This window comes from Canis lupus, chromosome 15 (assembly GCF_011100685.1).
Source record: "Canis lupus familiaris isolate Mischka breed German Shepherd chromosome 15, alternate assembly UU_Cfam_GSD_1.0, whole genome shotgun sequence".
Taxonomy (NCBI): domain Eukaryota; kingdom Metazoa; phylum Chordata; class Mammalia; order Carnivora; family Canidae; genus Canis; species Canis lupus.
Window position 1 is genome coordinate 34388323 of NC_049236.1, and position 15030 is coordinate 34403352.

At 44.4% G+C, this 15030-nt stretch overlaps 1 long non-coding RNA gene across 13 annotated transcripts in view; it reads left to right on the forward strand.

The window, feature by feature from the left end:
- Positions 1-475: 475 nt before the first annotated feature.
- Positions 476-15030, forward strand: part of LOC100687178 — a 108962-nt gene continuing 94407 nt past the window's right edge. For 2 of the 13 annotated variants that reach the window (XR_005370545.1, XR_005370547.1), the window contains exons 1-7: positions 476-809; positions 1739-2023; positions 2129-2278; positions 6639-6925; positions 7278-7537; positions 8133-8202; positions 14831-14989. This is a non-coding gene — a long non-coding RNA (uncharacterized LOC100687178). The remainder of the gene's footprint in view (positions 810-1738; positions 2024-2128; positions 2279-6638; positions 6926-7277; positions 7538-8132; positions 8203-14830; positions 14990-15030) is intronic. The other 11 variants (XR_005370538.1, XR_005370539.1, XR_005370543.1 and 8 more) reach the window with 10 other exon arrangements.

Genomic DNA, 15030 nt, shown 5'->3' on the forward strand with positions numbered 1-15030 from the left:
ATTGTTCCACACTACGTCATTTCCCTGGGAAATGTTGCTCCTTTGGCTAACCACTGTTCTGGATCTTTTGCTGCTTTGCTCTATCAAGTAAAACCAATGGCGGCCGCTAGAGAGAAGCGAATGCTGGCCCCCTAAGCGAGGGCGGCAGCAGCTGGGCCGGTGTTACCCTGGGGTCAGGTTGAAACCAAACCTAAGGCAGTAAGTAGCCTACCCCAAGACCTCAACACCCGCACCCACATTGCTGTCCTTAGTGGGGTGTGGATTTGGAAATAATTGTGATTGAAATAATAAAATGGAACCAGTTGCCATAATTTTGAGACATTTGATGATGATTCATAAAACCCTTCAGTAAGTAGCTTCTCTTGCCTCAGGGTCCAAGTGGTGAGAAGCAGGGCACACATGTGGACAACAGACTTTTTTGAATCAATAATACCCTCGTTCTCTGACCTACAGATGGGAGGTCAGGTTGGCTTAACCCAAAGAGAAAAGAAGCCTTGGTAGGCTTCTAGGGGGACGAGGGATCCAGGCTTCACAGGAGAAGCTGTGGTGGGGTGGTGGTGGTAAGGAGGTGGACCCTCCCTCAGGGCTCCCCATCACATATGTAACCCCGGGGAATTGACAAAGGGCTGCCCCTGGTTACCTGGGCTGCACTATTAGATGTGTGACATCAGAACAAGAGAATAGATCTTCCCATAAATTCCAATGGGGAGGGAGCAGGTGAGACTGACCAAATGTTCTACCTTCCTATGACTCATTCCAGACACAGGCTCAGGCTGTGTCCTTGTGGGACATTGTCCTTTCAACAACAGGTAAAATTTACTGAGTATGTACTCTGGGCCAGGTGGGTGGGAGTGGGGGGTGCTTTATATACATTATCCCAAATGACCCACCCCATTGTAGGTTTTATATATATCACTATGTTCCTAATTTAAGAGACATCATGACTGCAAAAAGTTCAGGTGTTGTCTCAAATTCAGTCGATTAGGGAGTGTTGGGGCTGAGGTTTGCCTCAAGCCTGCCTGACTTCCAGCTCACGGTTCATCACTGTCCCTACCGTCGGAGCGAGGGTTCACATCCCAGCTCCATTACTTACTAGCTGTGTGGCCTGGGACAAGTTATTAATCTCTCTGTGCATCTGTTTCATTGTCTCTAAAATGGGGATAAAATGGTACCTACCTTACGGAGCTGCTGTCAAGGTTGAAGGCATTGGTATGTGTCAAGCACTTAAAACCAGTACTTGACATCCCTGACTGCATCCAACCCTTGAACAATCCTGTGAGGCAGCCAATGCTATTATCCTTATTTACCTATGAGGAAACTGAGGCCCAGAGGGGCTCATTAACTTGGTCAAGGAACGTGGGAGAGCTGAGACCTAATCCCAGACAGAAGAATGCGTAGCCCAAACTTCTAGATTCCACCTCCTGTCTGTAGGCCGTTATGGATTCTTTGCACAGCTTCTGTGTCTTATGGTTGGGATGTGGCGCCAGCAGCGTTTTCACATACTTACACTCATGAGTGAGGCATGGGATCTACCTTACAGCCACCAAATACTGAACCTTCATAATCCAATTACTCAGAAGATGTCTTTTTTTTTTTTTTTTTCTTTTCTGAGTTTGCTCTCGATCAACTGTATGTTGGTAATGACTCATGGTAAGACGAGGCAGGCAAGGCGAGGCTGCAGTAACAAGTAAGGCCCTCAAGGGCTTTACCACAACAGAGGTTTCTTTCTCCCTTACAGAAAGCCCAAGGATACTTTCTTGCATGTGTTGGCTTTGTGGTGCCACATGAGGCTTTCCTGGTCACAGCCAAATAAGCAGGAGGAAGCCGAGGAAGCACTCCTATTAACTGCCTCTGTCTGGCTTGACACGTGTCTCTGGTATTCCCAGTCCACTGGGCAGAGAAGTCACACGGGCCCAGGCACCACAAGGAAAGGAGTAACGGGCCCCAGCTACCTCTACCTCAGTGACCAAACCCAGCTCGTGACCCCAAGTTAAGGACAACTGCTAGCAATTTTATTGGCCAGGTCATGAGCATACTTTTCTCATTCATGACAGTTGTATGTTTTGAAATTTCTTTATTTGGTCATTCAATAAATATTTATTGAGTGTTCCCTTTCTTATTTCTTTAGTGTTCCTAAAAGCCAAACACTTTTAGGCTTGGGAAGTATGTCAGTTATGTCAGTAAATGAAGCAGAACAAAACCACCATCTTCTCAGAACTACCAGTCCAGTAGGAAATGGAGGAAGATGGATTATTAACCCCAAAAATAAGAAAGCAAGGTAATAGGCATCCGTTTGTGCAATGGAGAAAGAGAAAACAGGGAAGAGGTATCAGGGTATGAGTGTGGTGTGTTGGCACATTGAGGGGGTACTTTCAAACAGGAAGTCTGGGGAGGGCCTTCCTGAGAAGGTGACATTTGAGCAGATATCTAAAGAATGCAAGAGAGCTCTGGAGTAAAAGTATTCTGGGAAGAGGAAGTAACTGGTGCAAAGGCCTTGAGGCAGGAGAGTGCCTGGCACATCAGAGGATGTCAGTGTGGCTGAGGTAGGGAGCAGTAGCAGACAAGATCTGGAAGGGGACACGGGTGGGCCCTCCAGAGCTCTGAGGGCCTTGTGACCTGTGTAAGGACTTGACTTTTCCTCCTGCTTTAAAACCTTCATTGCCTTCTTCTTGCCTTCAGGACTTGGTTCTGCCTCCTCCCACACCTCCCAGCACACCTGCCTTACTCCTCTCAGTCCCCTACAGCAGTTGGTCTCAAACTGGGAGGGGGGAGGGGAGCGTCAGGATACCAAGGGGGATTAAAGCTGGATTGCTGTGGTCTGTCCTCAGAGTCTCAGTGCTGGGGCTCAAGAGCCTACCTGCATGTCTAACAGGATCCCAGGTGACAGTGCTGCTGCCCTCACAAGGCCACACTCTGGTCTGGTCCAACAAGCTCCCTCTTGCTCTTGTGGGTGCCTGGACAGTGCCGACCACATAATTTGTGAGGCCCAACACAGAATGAATACAGGCTCCCCGTTCGAAAAGTAGGAAAGAAAGGACGGTGAGAAGTAAAATATAAAGCTTTTCCTTTAAAATATTTTGTTACTTATAAAATATAGCAAGGGTAGCCATGATAGATAGTAACAATATACATTTTTTAATGGCCAAAACCTATTTTAATGTCATAATTTTTTATAATATGATAAATAATATGGATTAATATGATATCCAGATTTTTTTTCTGGTTTGCTTTCCTACATATTCATTCACTAGGTCATAAACATTGTTACTTTCAGCAACTTCATTTTCAACTCACGCAAGGGGAAGTAATGTTAGTGGCCAGTGGTAAATGCAAGGTCACAAAAATGTTTTGATAAATTTAGTTTCAGCAGTTGAAATCAAATCTACAGATGCGACTGTGACAGGGGCAGCATATTTTATAGGCCACGATAATACTGGGATACATTTTCCATAAATTATTTTGAAATACAAGTTTTAGTACAACTGGAGGTGATGATGCCTGTGGAACTGTTTTTCTAAAAAGAATTAACTCTTCCTGCAAATCATTTTTATGTTCTAATTTAATATATAAATTTATATTATTTATAAATAATAAATACTCTTTGCAGAGTATTTATATTATTGAACTCATGTTAATGATATGATTTTTTTCTATACAAATTTATATTTTATTTCCTCTGACAATACCTGCAGCTTGTGGAGGTCATACAAGAAACCAAACAGCAGCTTCATGATTTTTATACAATTCAGAATGCCCCCTTATGCATTCTATCACTGTATCTTCAAATACAAGGAAAATTAATTTTAAAATTGTCTTCCTTGTTATTGTTGGTTTATCTGAAACTTTATATGAAGGTAGAAGTCTGTTCTGTTGACTGGGACAATCTTTAAAATTGATTTCCATATCTAAGCCCAGGGATATTTGGTTTGCAATGTCACAACAGTTTTCAAAACTAGAAATTCTAAATTCTTGGAAGAATTTGAACAGCTCCCTAATGTCCCTTATTGCAATGTCTGTGCAAACATTTACTCTGTAATAATTTGCCAGCAGTTCCTGTCCTGGTAGTCAGAGTAGAGTTAATATTTGCAGGGGCTCCAGGGACAGGCTCTGAGGACAGACAGGCAAGCCAGTCTTCCGGGGTGGCTCCCAGTGTGGCCCCTCAGGGCAACCCTTCGGCTGCCACCGCATCTGCTACTGTTGCTGTTGCCATGAACCAGTCTGGGCCCAGGTCCCCAGCAGGGCCACCCCTCAGAACCCCTCGGGGCTCTGGACAGCCCCTCAGAGTGCACACTCTCATCAGACAGCCAGGCCAGCCACTTGCACTGCCCCCTGCCACCTATGTAGGCTTGAGTCTGCCCCTGTGTACACTAGCACCTGGCACAGAGCCTCTTTGTATACACTTGCTCCATGGGCCCTTCTAACTTTATGAGTTCAAAAATAAAAATTATCAGGAATTTCAAGACTGTGACAACAGAGCCTTAAACCCAGCATAGCATCCCTTCTGAGTAGGTCCTGTGTCACTGGACAGGTTGTACACCCGTGAAGCTTGGCCTACTCCTAGACCAAGAGACTTATGCTAGCTTTGCCCACAGACCACATTGTACTGTAGTATTCTCTTACCGTGTGCATCTTATATTATTTAATGTCTGTTTTCCCCAGATCAGGGTCAGCAAACCATGACCCACTGCCCAAATCCAGCCTGCTGCCTGCTTTCGTGATCTAGTTTTGCCACAACACCAGGGCACTCATTTGTGCCCCTATTGCCTATGGCTACTTTTCTATTACCAGGCCAGCACTGAGTAATGCAACAAGGAATGTTTGGCCCACAAAGCCTAAAAAATTTGTTATCTGTTCTCTATAGAATGTTGTTGATGCCTGCACCATACTGTAAAATTCCTGAAAGCAGGAATCATGTCTGTCTAGAACAGTGCCTGGGATATAGAAAACTCAGTTAAAAAAAGAACAAAGAACCAAACAAAATGAATATGTGAAGAGCATAGTATGTTTTAATAAATTTAGTTTATCTTTAAAAAATTATGAAAATTTTGTTTGACTTCATTTTTTTTTTGTTTTTATATAAAAATTATGTTTAAAATTACTTACCATACTGTGAAATGGACTCTCCAGCAAAGTGTGAGGTCCCCTGGACATCTTGCTACACATCTCAATCTGAAGAAGCACAGGCCCTGAATATCATTCATCATTTAATAAATATTTATTGAGCAAGAGCACAGGGCTAGGCAATATGACAAGAATGACACTAATTCATACTTAGGTCTTCCTGGTAGAACTGTAGAGCCTACCGGCCAAAGGAGAAAAAAGTAACAAACATGTGTTCTACACAAATGCAAATATGTAACTGTATGATAAAAAAAAAAAAAGTTAAGTATAGGAGGAAACTTCTGTATCAGTGCTTTGGGCTTTCAGAATCAGGACACATTCCCTTTTGCTGTGGAATCAGGAGAGGCTTCTTGCCAGTCATTCTGTATGGTCTCCGATCCAATCCCTGTCCTGCACTTTGCTCTGTAGCACAAGGAGCTCGCTCCCGCGAGCTACATTTCTCTGGCCATTCTGCCAACTGGCTGCAGCTAGTGGCAGTGAGTGGGAGGCCATAAAGACGGGCGGGCTGGGGGAAAGGAAAAGCCAGGCTATTTCTGCCTTCTCTCTCAGCCTCTTTTCTACTTGTACATGGTAAAAACAACCATATGTTTTCACAGGGGTTGTTGTTGTTGTTTTTAAAGATTTTATTTAGTTATTCGTGAGACACAGAGAGAGAAAGAGAGAGAGAGAGGCAGAGACACAGGCAGAGGGAGAAGCAGGCTCCATGCAGGGAGCCCGACATGGGACTCAATCCCAGGACTCCAGGATCAGGCTCTGGGCTGAAGGCTGCACTAAACCACTGAGCTACCTGGGCTGCCCTGTTGTTGTTGTTTTAATGAGAATTAAATTGGTGTGCAAAATGTTTAGGCCAGGAGCTGGTATGTATAACAAACCTTCAAAGAATAGGGCTACTATTGCTTTTAGCCTTGCTTAGGTAAGTAGGAAAGAGTGTGGTGATCAATTAGTGATGTCTGCTAAGAGTGAAGCAGGGAGAGTAGTGCTATGGGAGATGATTATTTACTAACCCTGAGATTTTGGAGCTGTAGGAGAGCTACATTTATCTCTTTGTGGAGATAGATTTGTTGGGCTCTGGCAAGGGGACCAACAGACTCTTGTAAGGTATTGAGAGAAACCTAAGAACTGGAACAGTGACATCAAAAGTAGGCAGAGACAATACATGAGAAAGAACAGATCTGGGAGACAAGATTATGGACTCATTTTTGAACAACAGTGTTGGGCTCTTACCACTTGCAAAAAACCCAAAACAAAAGAACCACAAACCAGTGATACACTTGAGGATACCTCAGGAGATGGGGCTTTTTGATAGAGACACATTTATATGTGGTGAGTTAGCCAAGAAAACCATCTCAGCAGTGACACATTCAGGCCTCATGAAGGACTGGAAAACCGTTCGGGGAAACCCTAGCAGCTCTGGTTATTGGAGTATGGTCTCCTCCAAAGAGGAGAAGCCATTGTTCTGTACTTAGCAATTCTTCCCTGCTCAAGGCACCCTCTGTTTCTGCTACCCTCTCTTCCAGTTTTCTTCTTCCCACCTATGTCTGTGCTTATGTTCTCTGAGTGTTGCATTCAACTCGTTCCAGCGGGGCTGCGTGCTCCGCCCAGGTCACCTCACAGTCTCTTGAGGTCCAGCCCGTATCAGATGTCCTTGACCAGCATCGTGGTTGTGGTTGGCACGGTGGTCACCCAATGCAAAACGTGAAGACCCACCTTTCTCAGAAGGCGCTATGTCACCGGTTTCATGGCCAGTCTGGTGTTGATGTGATGAGTGAGTTGGAGATGCCCCTGATCTGGGTGAAGCTGAAGGGTAAGATCGGGTTGTGGGGGAGAGCATTGAGGATACTTAATGGCTCCTAATAGTCTATGTCTCATATGAATTTGATTATTCCAGATCAAAATCTGTCCAAGGTTTAGGGCAAAGACATCAGAAATTATTTATGAAAAAGATAGTTGTTTTAATGGAACCCAGGAAATTAGACATATTTGGAGGGAGGGATTTTCTTACCATTCTTTATAGGGACTTGACTGGTTTCTTAGAGGAACAACTTAGAAATTGGTTTGGAAGGGTGAGTGTGGTGGGGTTCAGGTTTTCTTACTGCCCTGAGAGCAATAAGAAACAAAACAAATGAAACAACCCAACCCTCTGTGATTCTTCCCAGAACTCTTTAAATCCAAGATATCCATCTTCATGTTGGAACCTGAGGGACCCAGAGCTTGCAACATACATATCCCAAGGATAAGCTGATCCAAACTTATTTATACCAGTTGCTTTAAAAACAAAGAGAGGAAGAAAAAAAGGAAGAAGAAAGAGAAAGAGAAGACAAAAAATTAAAAGAAAACAATGTTTTGAAAATCTATGTTGCTAGAAACAGATGCAACTGTGAAGAGCCAGGTGGCTGCTTGCTCTTAAAAATCCCAGGTGAGGACAAACAGGACAATTCTTTATTCAACAACACTGGGGAGGAAGTCTGTGTGGTTTTCTTTTAATCCTTGAGGGAGAAGCACCCCAACATGAAAAGTCTTTTCTGAAGACAAATTAAAAATAATAAATGTCACAACACAGTTTAAGAAGTGGAAAACCTTTAAATGAAAGAAAAATAGCCAGTACCCTATCCTCTCAACAAACCCCCTTATTCTATAAGTGTTTTTATCATCCTTATTCACAGACATATGTAATTTTGAGGTCATTCTCAATGGAAGCTCTTGGACTCACCCAGCAGAACCTTTGAGCCTGAATGCTGCCTCTAGCACTTGCAATCTAGGCAAGCTACTTGAACTCTCTGGGCCTCAGTTTTCTTGTCTGAGCAGTGGGGATGATAATAGTAGCTACCCGAGGATTAAGAGACACCTATGGAGCGCCTGGTTCGATGCCTGGCACCCACTCAATCCAGTTGTAACTGCTATGACTACTCATCATTAACATAAGACAGCTTTGTAACCCCAGGTTAGCGGGAGCAGGGCCGCTTAGCAGGTGAAGTCTGTGCCAACCTCCCCATTTTTTCTCTTTCCCACAGTGCTATGATCCTGAGTCTACCCCCCACCCCCGATCTAACCCAAGATGAAAGGAGTAACACATGTTATTAAGTAAGTACCCAGTGCGTGCTGGAAGGACCCATACTAAGACTTGGGAAAACATAGCAATGATGCCAGCTGGTCCCACTGAGAAGTCGCAGCGCTCCAGCGCTATGCCGAGGGCTTCCTGGGCATAGGCTGAACCAGCGCCCAGAAGGTGGCTGGGATGACTTTCATTCAGTTGAGGAATGTGCATCTCAGGAAAGTTACTGCTCGGGGATGAGGTGTCCCCAGAATTCCTATGTTGAAGCCCTAACCCCCCAAACCTCAGAATGTGACTGCATTTGTAGGTAGGCCCTTCAGAGAGGTGCTTCAATTAAAATTAGGGTTGGACTCTAATCCAATCTGAGGAGTGGACTGATAAGAGGAGATCTGGGTCAGGGATGCATGCACACAGGGAAAGGCCATGTGAGGACACAGCAAGAAAGTGGCCCTTTCTTGAGGAGAGAGGCCTCAGAGGAAACCAGCCGACACCTTGATCTTGGATTCCAGCCGCCAGAACTGTGAGAAAATAGTATCTGTTGTTGAAGCCACCCGGTCTGTGGTATTTTACTATGGCAGCCCCAGCAGACAAATACAGTTACATAACTTTTAAGAGCTTAGGGGACACTCAGCCTTAAGAAGGAAGGACAGGGATCCCTGGGTGGCGCAGCAGTTTGGCGCCTGCCTTTGGCCCAGGGCGCGATCCTGGAGACCCAGGATCGAATCCCACATCAGGCTCCCGGTGCATGGAGCCTGCTTCTCCCTCTGCCTGTGTCTCTGCCTCTCTCTCTCTCTCTCTGTGACTATCATAAATAAATAAATTAAAAAAAAAAAAAAAAAAAAAAAAAAAAAAAAAAAAAAAGAAGGAAGGACATTCTGAGACATCCTACAACACAGATGAACCTTGAGGACATGGCGCTAAGTGGAATAAGCCAGTCATAAAAGGACAAATACTCTGTGACTCCACTCAGATGTGGTATCTAGAGCAATCAAATTCATAGAGACAGAAGAAAAATGGTTCTGCCAGGGGCAGGGGCAGGAAGAATGGGGAGTTATTGTTTAATGAGTATAGAGTTTCAGTTTTGCAAGATGAAAAGAGTTCTGGAGATTGGGAGTGGTGATCGTTGCCAACAGTGCAAACGTACTTCACGCCACTGAACTATTCACTTGAAAAATGGCTAGAACGGTAAATTTTACCACATGAATATTTTACACAATAAAAACATCATTAAAAAAAAAAGCTTGGGATCCCTGGGTGGCGCAGCGGTTTAGTGCCTGCCTTCGGCCCAGGGCGTGATCCTGGAGTCCTGGGATCGAGTCCCACATCGGGCTCCCTACATGGAGTCTGCTTCTCTCTCTGCCTGTGTCTCTGCCTCTCTCTGTGTCTCTCATGAATAAATAAATAAAATCTTAAAAAAAAAAAAAAAAAAGCTCAGGGGGCTCCTAGTCTTCCAAAAGTTGGGTCTCACTGGGATTTTGGCTAATTGCAATTGGAGAGATGAATGAAGGGAGCTGGAGGAGGAGGAGGGAGGGGGGGGCTAACTTTTTCAGCCCTGTCAGAAATGTGCCAGCGTCCCCAGAGGAAAGCTGCATGCCCCACGGCTCTCCCACACCAGAATCATAATGCACACCCGGGATCCTCACCCTGATGATAGAGGAGATCATGATTTCTAAGTGTGAGGGTCAATGCCCTGAGGTGGTTGGGTTTTTTTCCCCCCTTTTAATGCCTTTTTCTTCTCGTTTCCCAACATCTCCCGGGCCTACTCTTTAGCATGCACAGGAAGAAAACACATCCTCAGTGGTGGTCAAAGTACATTTGCCCAAAGCAACAACAAATCCCAACAGCCTTTCCTGATGGCGTGGGTTTCCCGCCAAACCTAAGACCTGAGGAGTTTGGGCCCTTGGGATCTGCACGCCAGCTTGATTTGGGTTGAACAATCGGGACCTCGCTGGGGAGCCCCATAGCTCCTCACCCCAGAGGCTGCGATGCAGGCTCTGTCTCCCTGGGTCTGCACCCTGCCTTGACCTCCAGGTGTGCCATGTTCTTCCTCCGGGACCCGTGAATAAAGAACCTCTACTTCAATGTCTCCTGTGGCTTGCCATCTGCCATCCTCTGCTCCATTTAACAAATGCTAATTTAACAAAGTCAGAGCATGAGGCCAGACCCAGACTGAGGGACGTCCTCCAACATGACCGGCCTTGAAATCTTCAGAAGATTGCAAGCCTCGTGAAAGAAAAACCAAGGAAGGACTAAAGCGGTTCCAGACTGGGGGAGACAAGACACAACCAACTGTAACTCAGTTCTGGGCTGAATGGTTTCACCATAAAGGACATGACTGGGACAACTGGGACTATTTGAATGGGGGCGGAGGATTAGACTGTGGTGGAACAGCAGCATTCACTGCCTGACTTGCATGGTTGAACTGAGGTTCTGTGGAACAATGTCCTTGATGGAAGGAACCCGTGCTGACGTTTTTGGGGGTGATGTGCCTTCAGATTGGCAGTTTTCTACCAAATCTTCAGGGAAAAGATCATTCTTTGTACTGTTCTCCAGCTCTTCCATGAGTGTATGTTTGCCTCAAAAGAAAAAAGAAAGGAAACAGTATCGTGTTTGGTTGGGAGGGAGGCCATGGTCACTGAGCCTGTTTTTCAGGTGGTTTTAAGTACAAGCCTGAGAACTTCGAGTTCAAAAAAGCTTGATCTTGAATCACCTCTTTGAGAACTCCTATAGGGACATTGGTGGCAGTTGGATGGAAGGATATCAGATGAACAAGTTTATACATAATCTATGGCCAAGACCTGTGATGATTTCATGTGTGAACTTTAGTGGGGTGTGTGTGTGTGTGTAGGATCAGAAACTTCTTTTAGTGCAAAACACACAGTCCAAACTATTTATGACCTTACCAACTTAAGAATATCCTTCTACAACATCATTTTTAAAGGTTAACTAGTAAATTTACCATTGAATGTGAATCTTAATTTCGTTTACTAATCCCTGCTGAGGTTGGATTTGACATTTCTTCCTCCACTCTCCATGCCTTGGATTTTTGGCTTGTATTTTGCCTGAATGTGAAAGGGGGGAAAAAAGGGATCACTTGCCAGGTTCTTTCTGGGTGGATTTGTGTTGTTTCCTGCTTTCCCACAAATAGAATAGGGCTGTCAGGAGGAAGTTTCCGAGAGTGTTTAAGATGACACATCTCAACAGACAAGTTGGGCTCAAGTGCTGACTCTCCTCTGACCAGCTGTGTGAGGTTAGGCACATTAACCTCTATCTCTGGGCCTGAGTTTCCTCATCTGTAAGGTGGAGGAGAAATGAATAGTATCCATCTCACAGGGTCATTGAGGTCTTCATAAGCTGTCGGTAGCTGATGCACAATAAGGGGCTGTTGGTGTTGATCATTGCTAATACTATGAAGAAACATAAGCAGCAACTTTTGAGGTCTGCAGAAAGCTAGAAAGACATCAAGTTGGGCAATCTCCTCCCCAGGAAAGGAAATAGTCCTGTGTTGGTGGCGAGAAGTAATTATGATGGAAAAAACATTTTCCAAGGTCTGGAGCTGACGTGTACTCCTTGTGACATTTTAATCTCTGAGTAATAGATTCCATTGCCTGTGGAGCTGTGATTTTTCAGTTTATTGCTTTTTCCCTTCTCTCCTCAAACCTGGATTCCTCCTCCTCTCGGCTGCAGCTTGTCTCCAGCAACTATGAACTGTTTCTGGACAGTCCCCATTCTGGAGCCGGTTACTTTACTCAACTCAGGCGAGGAAGCCTGAAGCCCCAGTGCAGCACACTGGCCTCCTTGAGGAGAGGAGGGGACCAACCACATGCTCCATGCTCCTTCTGTCGTGTCACCTTTCATGCTGGTGACAACATGCAGGGCAGATACTGCCCTGGGACAACCTCTGCTCTAGGGTTGGGCAGGCCGGGGGTGGGGTCCGTGCGTGGACTTCCAAGTTGGGGAGCCTCGCTCTGATTGCATCATTCACACATTCACTGTGACACCTTGAGTGAGTTACTAGCTTCTCTGAGGCTCCGTTTCTTTCTCTCTAAAAGAATGCTGGCCTTAGAGGGTTGTTTGGAAGTTTGAATTAAATCACATATATAAAGTATATGATGTAGCTCCCAGAGCACGGATCATGCTCACTAAATGAATTAGCATTGCTGTTTTCTTTAGAGTTGAAAACCCTGAGCCTCAGAGTAATTGTAATTCTTATTGGATTTTACAGGTAAGGAAACCTCGCTACACCTTAGGGCTTTTCCCACTGCACATAGTGGCTTGCCCCTCTGGCCAAGACTATCATTCCCGTGCTTTTGAGAGTAGTAAAAATTTTAGATGGGCACAAGGACTCCATTTCTCAGCATCCCATGTGGCTAGATATGGCCACATGACTAGTTTGGCAAGTAAAATGTGCCTGGAAGTGATATGAAGCTTCCAGATTGGGTGGTACAAGGAAGTAGCTTGCTTTCCCTCACCTCTTTCTCTCTTGAAATGACTACATGGACTTTTACATCAGAAGGATATAAACTTCTAGGTTGTGTAAGCCATTGTATTTTGGGTCTCTTTGTTACAGCAGCCAAACCTGCGTAGAGAGGGAGCAGCCTGTTAATAGTAATAGGATTCTGGCTAGGAGTCCAGAGACCTAGGTTTCCTGGCCCTGCCCCTTGTTTGCCACACACAACAAAAATATTCACTCATGTCTTCATCTTCCAGCATTTAGGTAGCAACTGCACTAGACATTAGTAAGACAGAGATAAATAGGACACAGCCCAGAGACGATAGACTCTACCTGCAGTCTTGATGCTGTTATGCATGTTAATCCTCTATAGTCTCTAATAGAGGATACAGATTCAGTTCCAGATGTAGCCCAGGGCCCTTAGGTAACTTCTCCATGGGTTCCAAACCTTCTATGGGTTCCAAAATGGGGTCCAAATCTATTTACATACTTATAAAAATGCTCAAAACTATCATAACTTAATAGTTGCAAGTTCTTGGCAAGATACCAAACATCAGCTCTGATGGTTCATTGTCAAGTGAACATAATGGTACACAGAGGATTACGTGAGAAAACACATGTAGGTACTTAGCACAACATCTGACACTTGGGAGACACTCAATGAGTGATGATGACGGTGTAAGCTTGACTCCTGGCAGCTCTGTAAAGTGGGCTGTGGTCTAAGCTGGCCAAAAGAGGCCCTTTGAAGGGTGCTTATTACTGTTACTCTGCTCTCCAGAGCTGCCATGAGGCTAAAATGAAGTTGTGTGGGTTTTATTATTATTATTTTTTAAGATTTTATTTATTTATTTGTCAGAGCAGGAGAGAGAGAAGCAGCCTTCCTGCTGAGCAGGAGCCCAATGCAGGCTCCATGCAGGGCTCCATCCCAGGACCCTGGGATCATGACTTGAGCCAAAGGCAGATGCTTAACTGACTGAGCCACCCAGGTGCCCAGAGGTTGTATGTTAAAACACTTTTCCAGAAGGGTGATGTGGTATGTGGGGTGAAGTCTTTGTCAACATTCAAACCTGCATTTCATGCTACCTGCCTTCATGTCTCAGACTACTTTCCTGTCCGTGCCAAAATCTCATCTGATGACTGCTGCTGCATTGCAATTCTTTGGTGTTCTTTCTGAGAGTTTAGGTTAATTGACTGACGATCACATAGTCCCTATGTCTATTGGGTTGGTCAACATACATGCACAATTAATCAGAATTCAGGAAAAGAAAAAGTTTCAATCTAATCATTATAGTATATATGGCCTCTCTACATTTGAATATTCATAACAAGTGACCAATTTTTGAGTTCTAGAATGCTCAGTCTCAATACAAGTTACCTTGAACCATAAATACATATATATAGAGAGAGATTCTACAAAGTAATGATCATTACCCTCACTTTATAAGTGATGATATGGTGATTCAGAATGATCATGTAACTTTTCCTGGAGACGAGGTCTACCTAGAGGCAGGTCTAACCATGAAGCTAATAAAGTTTAAGCTCAGACCTCTCACTTACATGAGCCTCTTACAAGACCTGGTATTAATTTCGAATTCATGCTTTTGTAATTCTTTTTCTTCAAGAGCTCCCCAGATTATATAGTCTTTAAGCCCTATAAAATCTAGATCTGTCCCTATAGGGTCACAGAGATGCTAAATACTGGAGCTAGAATTTGAACAGTAGTCGTTTGGGATTTCAACTGAGTTTAAATTGACTATAACAGGGATGCCTGGGTGGCTCAGTGGTTTAGCGCCCGCCATTGGCCCAGGGTGAGGATCGAGTCCCACATCCGGCTCCCTGCATGGAGCCTGCTTCTTCCTCTGCCTATGTCTCTGTCTCTCTCTCTCTCAATCTCTCTGTCTCTCATGAATGGATAAATAAAATCTTTTTTAAAAAATTCACTGTAACAGTTCACTGTAATTTATTAAAATAGTAGTACCGACATGTAACTATGCCAATAGATCATTATTGGTCTATAAGATTAGGACTGGACTCTCCCAGTGATTGCCCAAATGATATGCTGGATAAAGTTTATAAGGCCAATTTATTGATATCAGCACTTCCTAGGACTGTCCAAGGCACTACGCAGTGATAATGACCATAGTATTTCGGTTTTACAGAACATATTCCCTCTGACATGCAGTGATTGCATCCATTTTTCTTAGGGAACAGAATCATCGCTTCCATTTTACAATTGCTAGTTGAGCCACAGAAGCAAACATCTTAACAAGAGAACCAAATAGATGATGAGGGAAGTGGTCATGAGCACATATATGAGACACACCTCTGGGAATTCCCAGATATGACTCAGTGATGTGCTGAAGGTACAGAGCAGCTTGCCTTTAAGATGTAATTCTTCACCTGA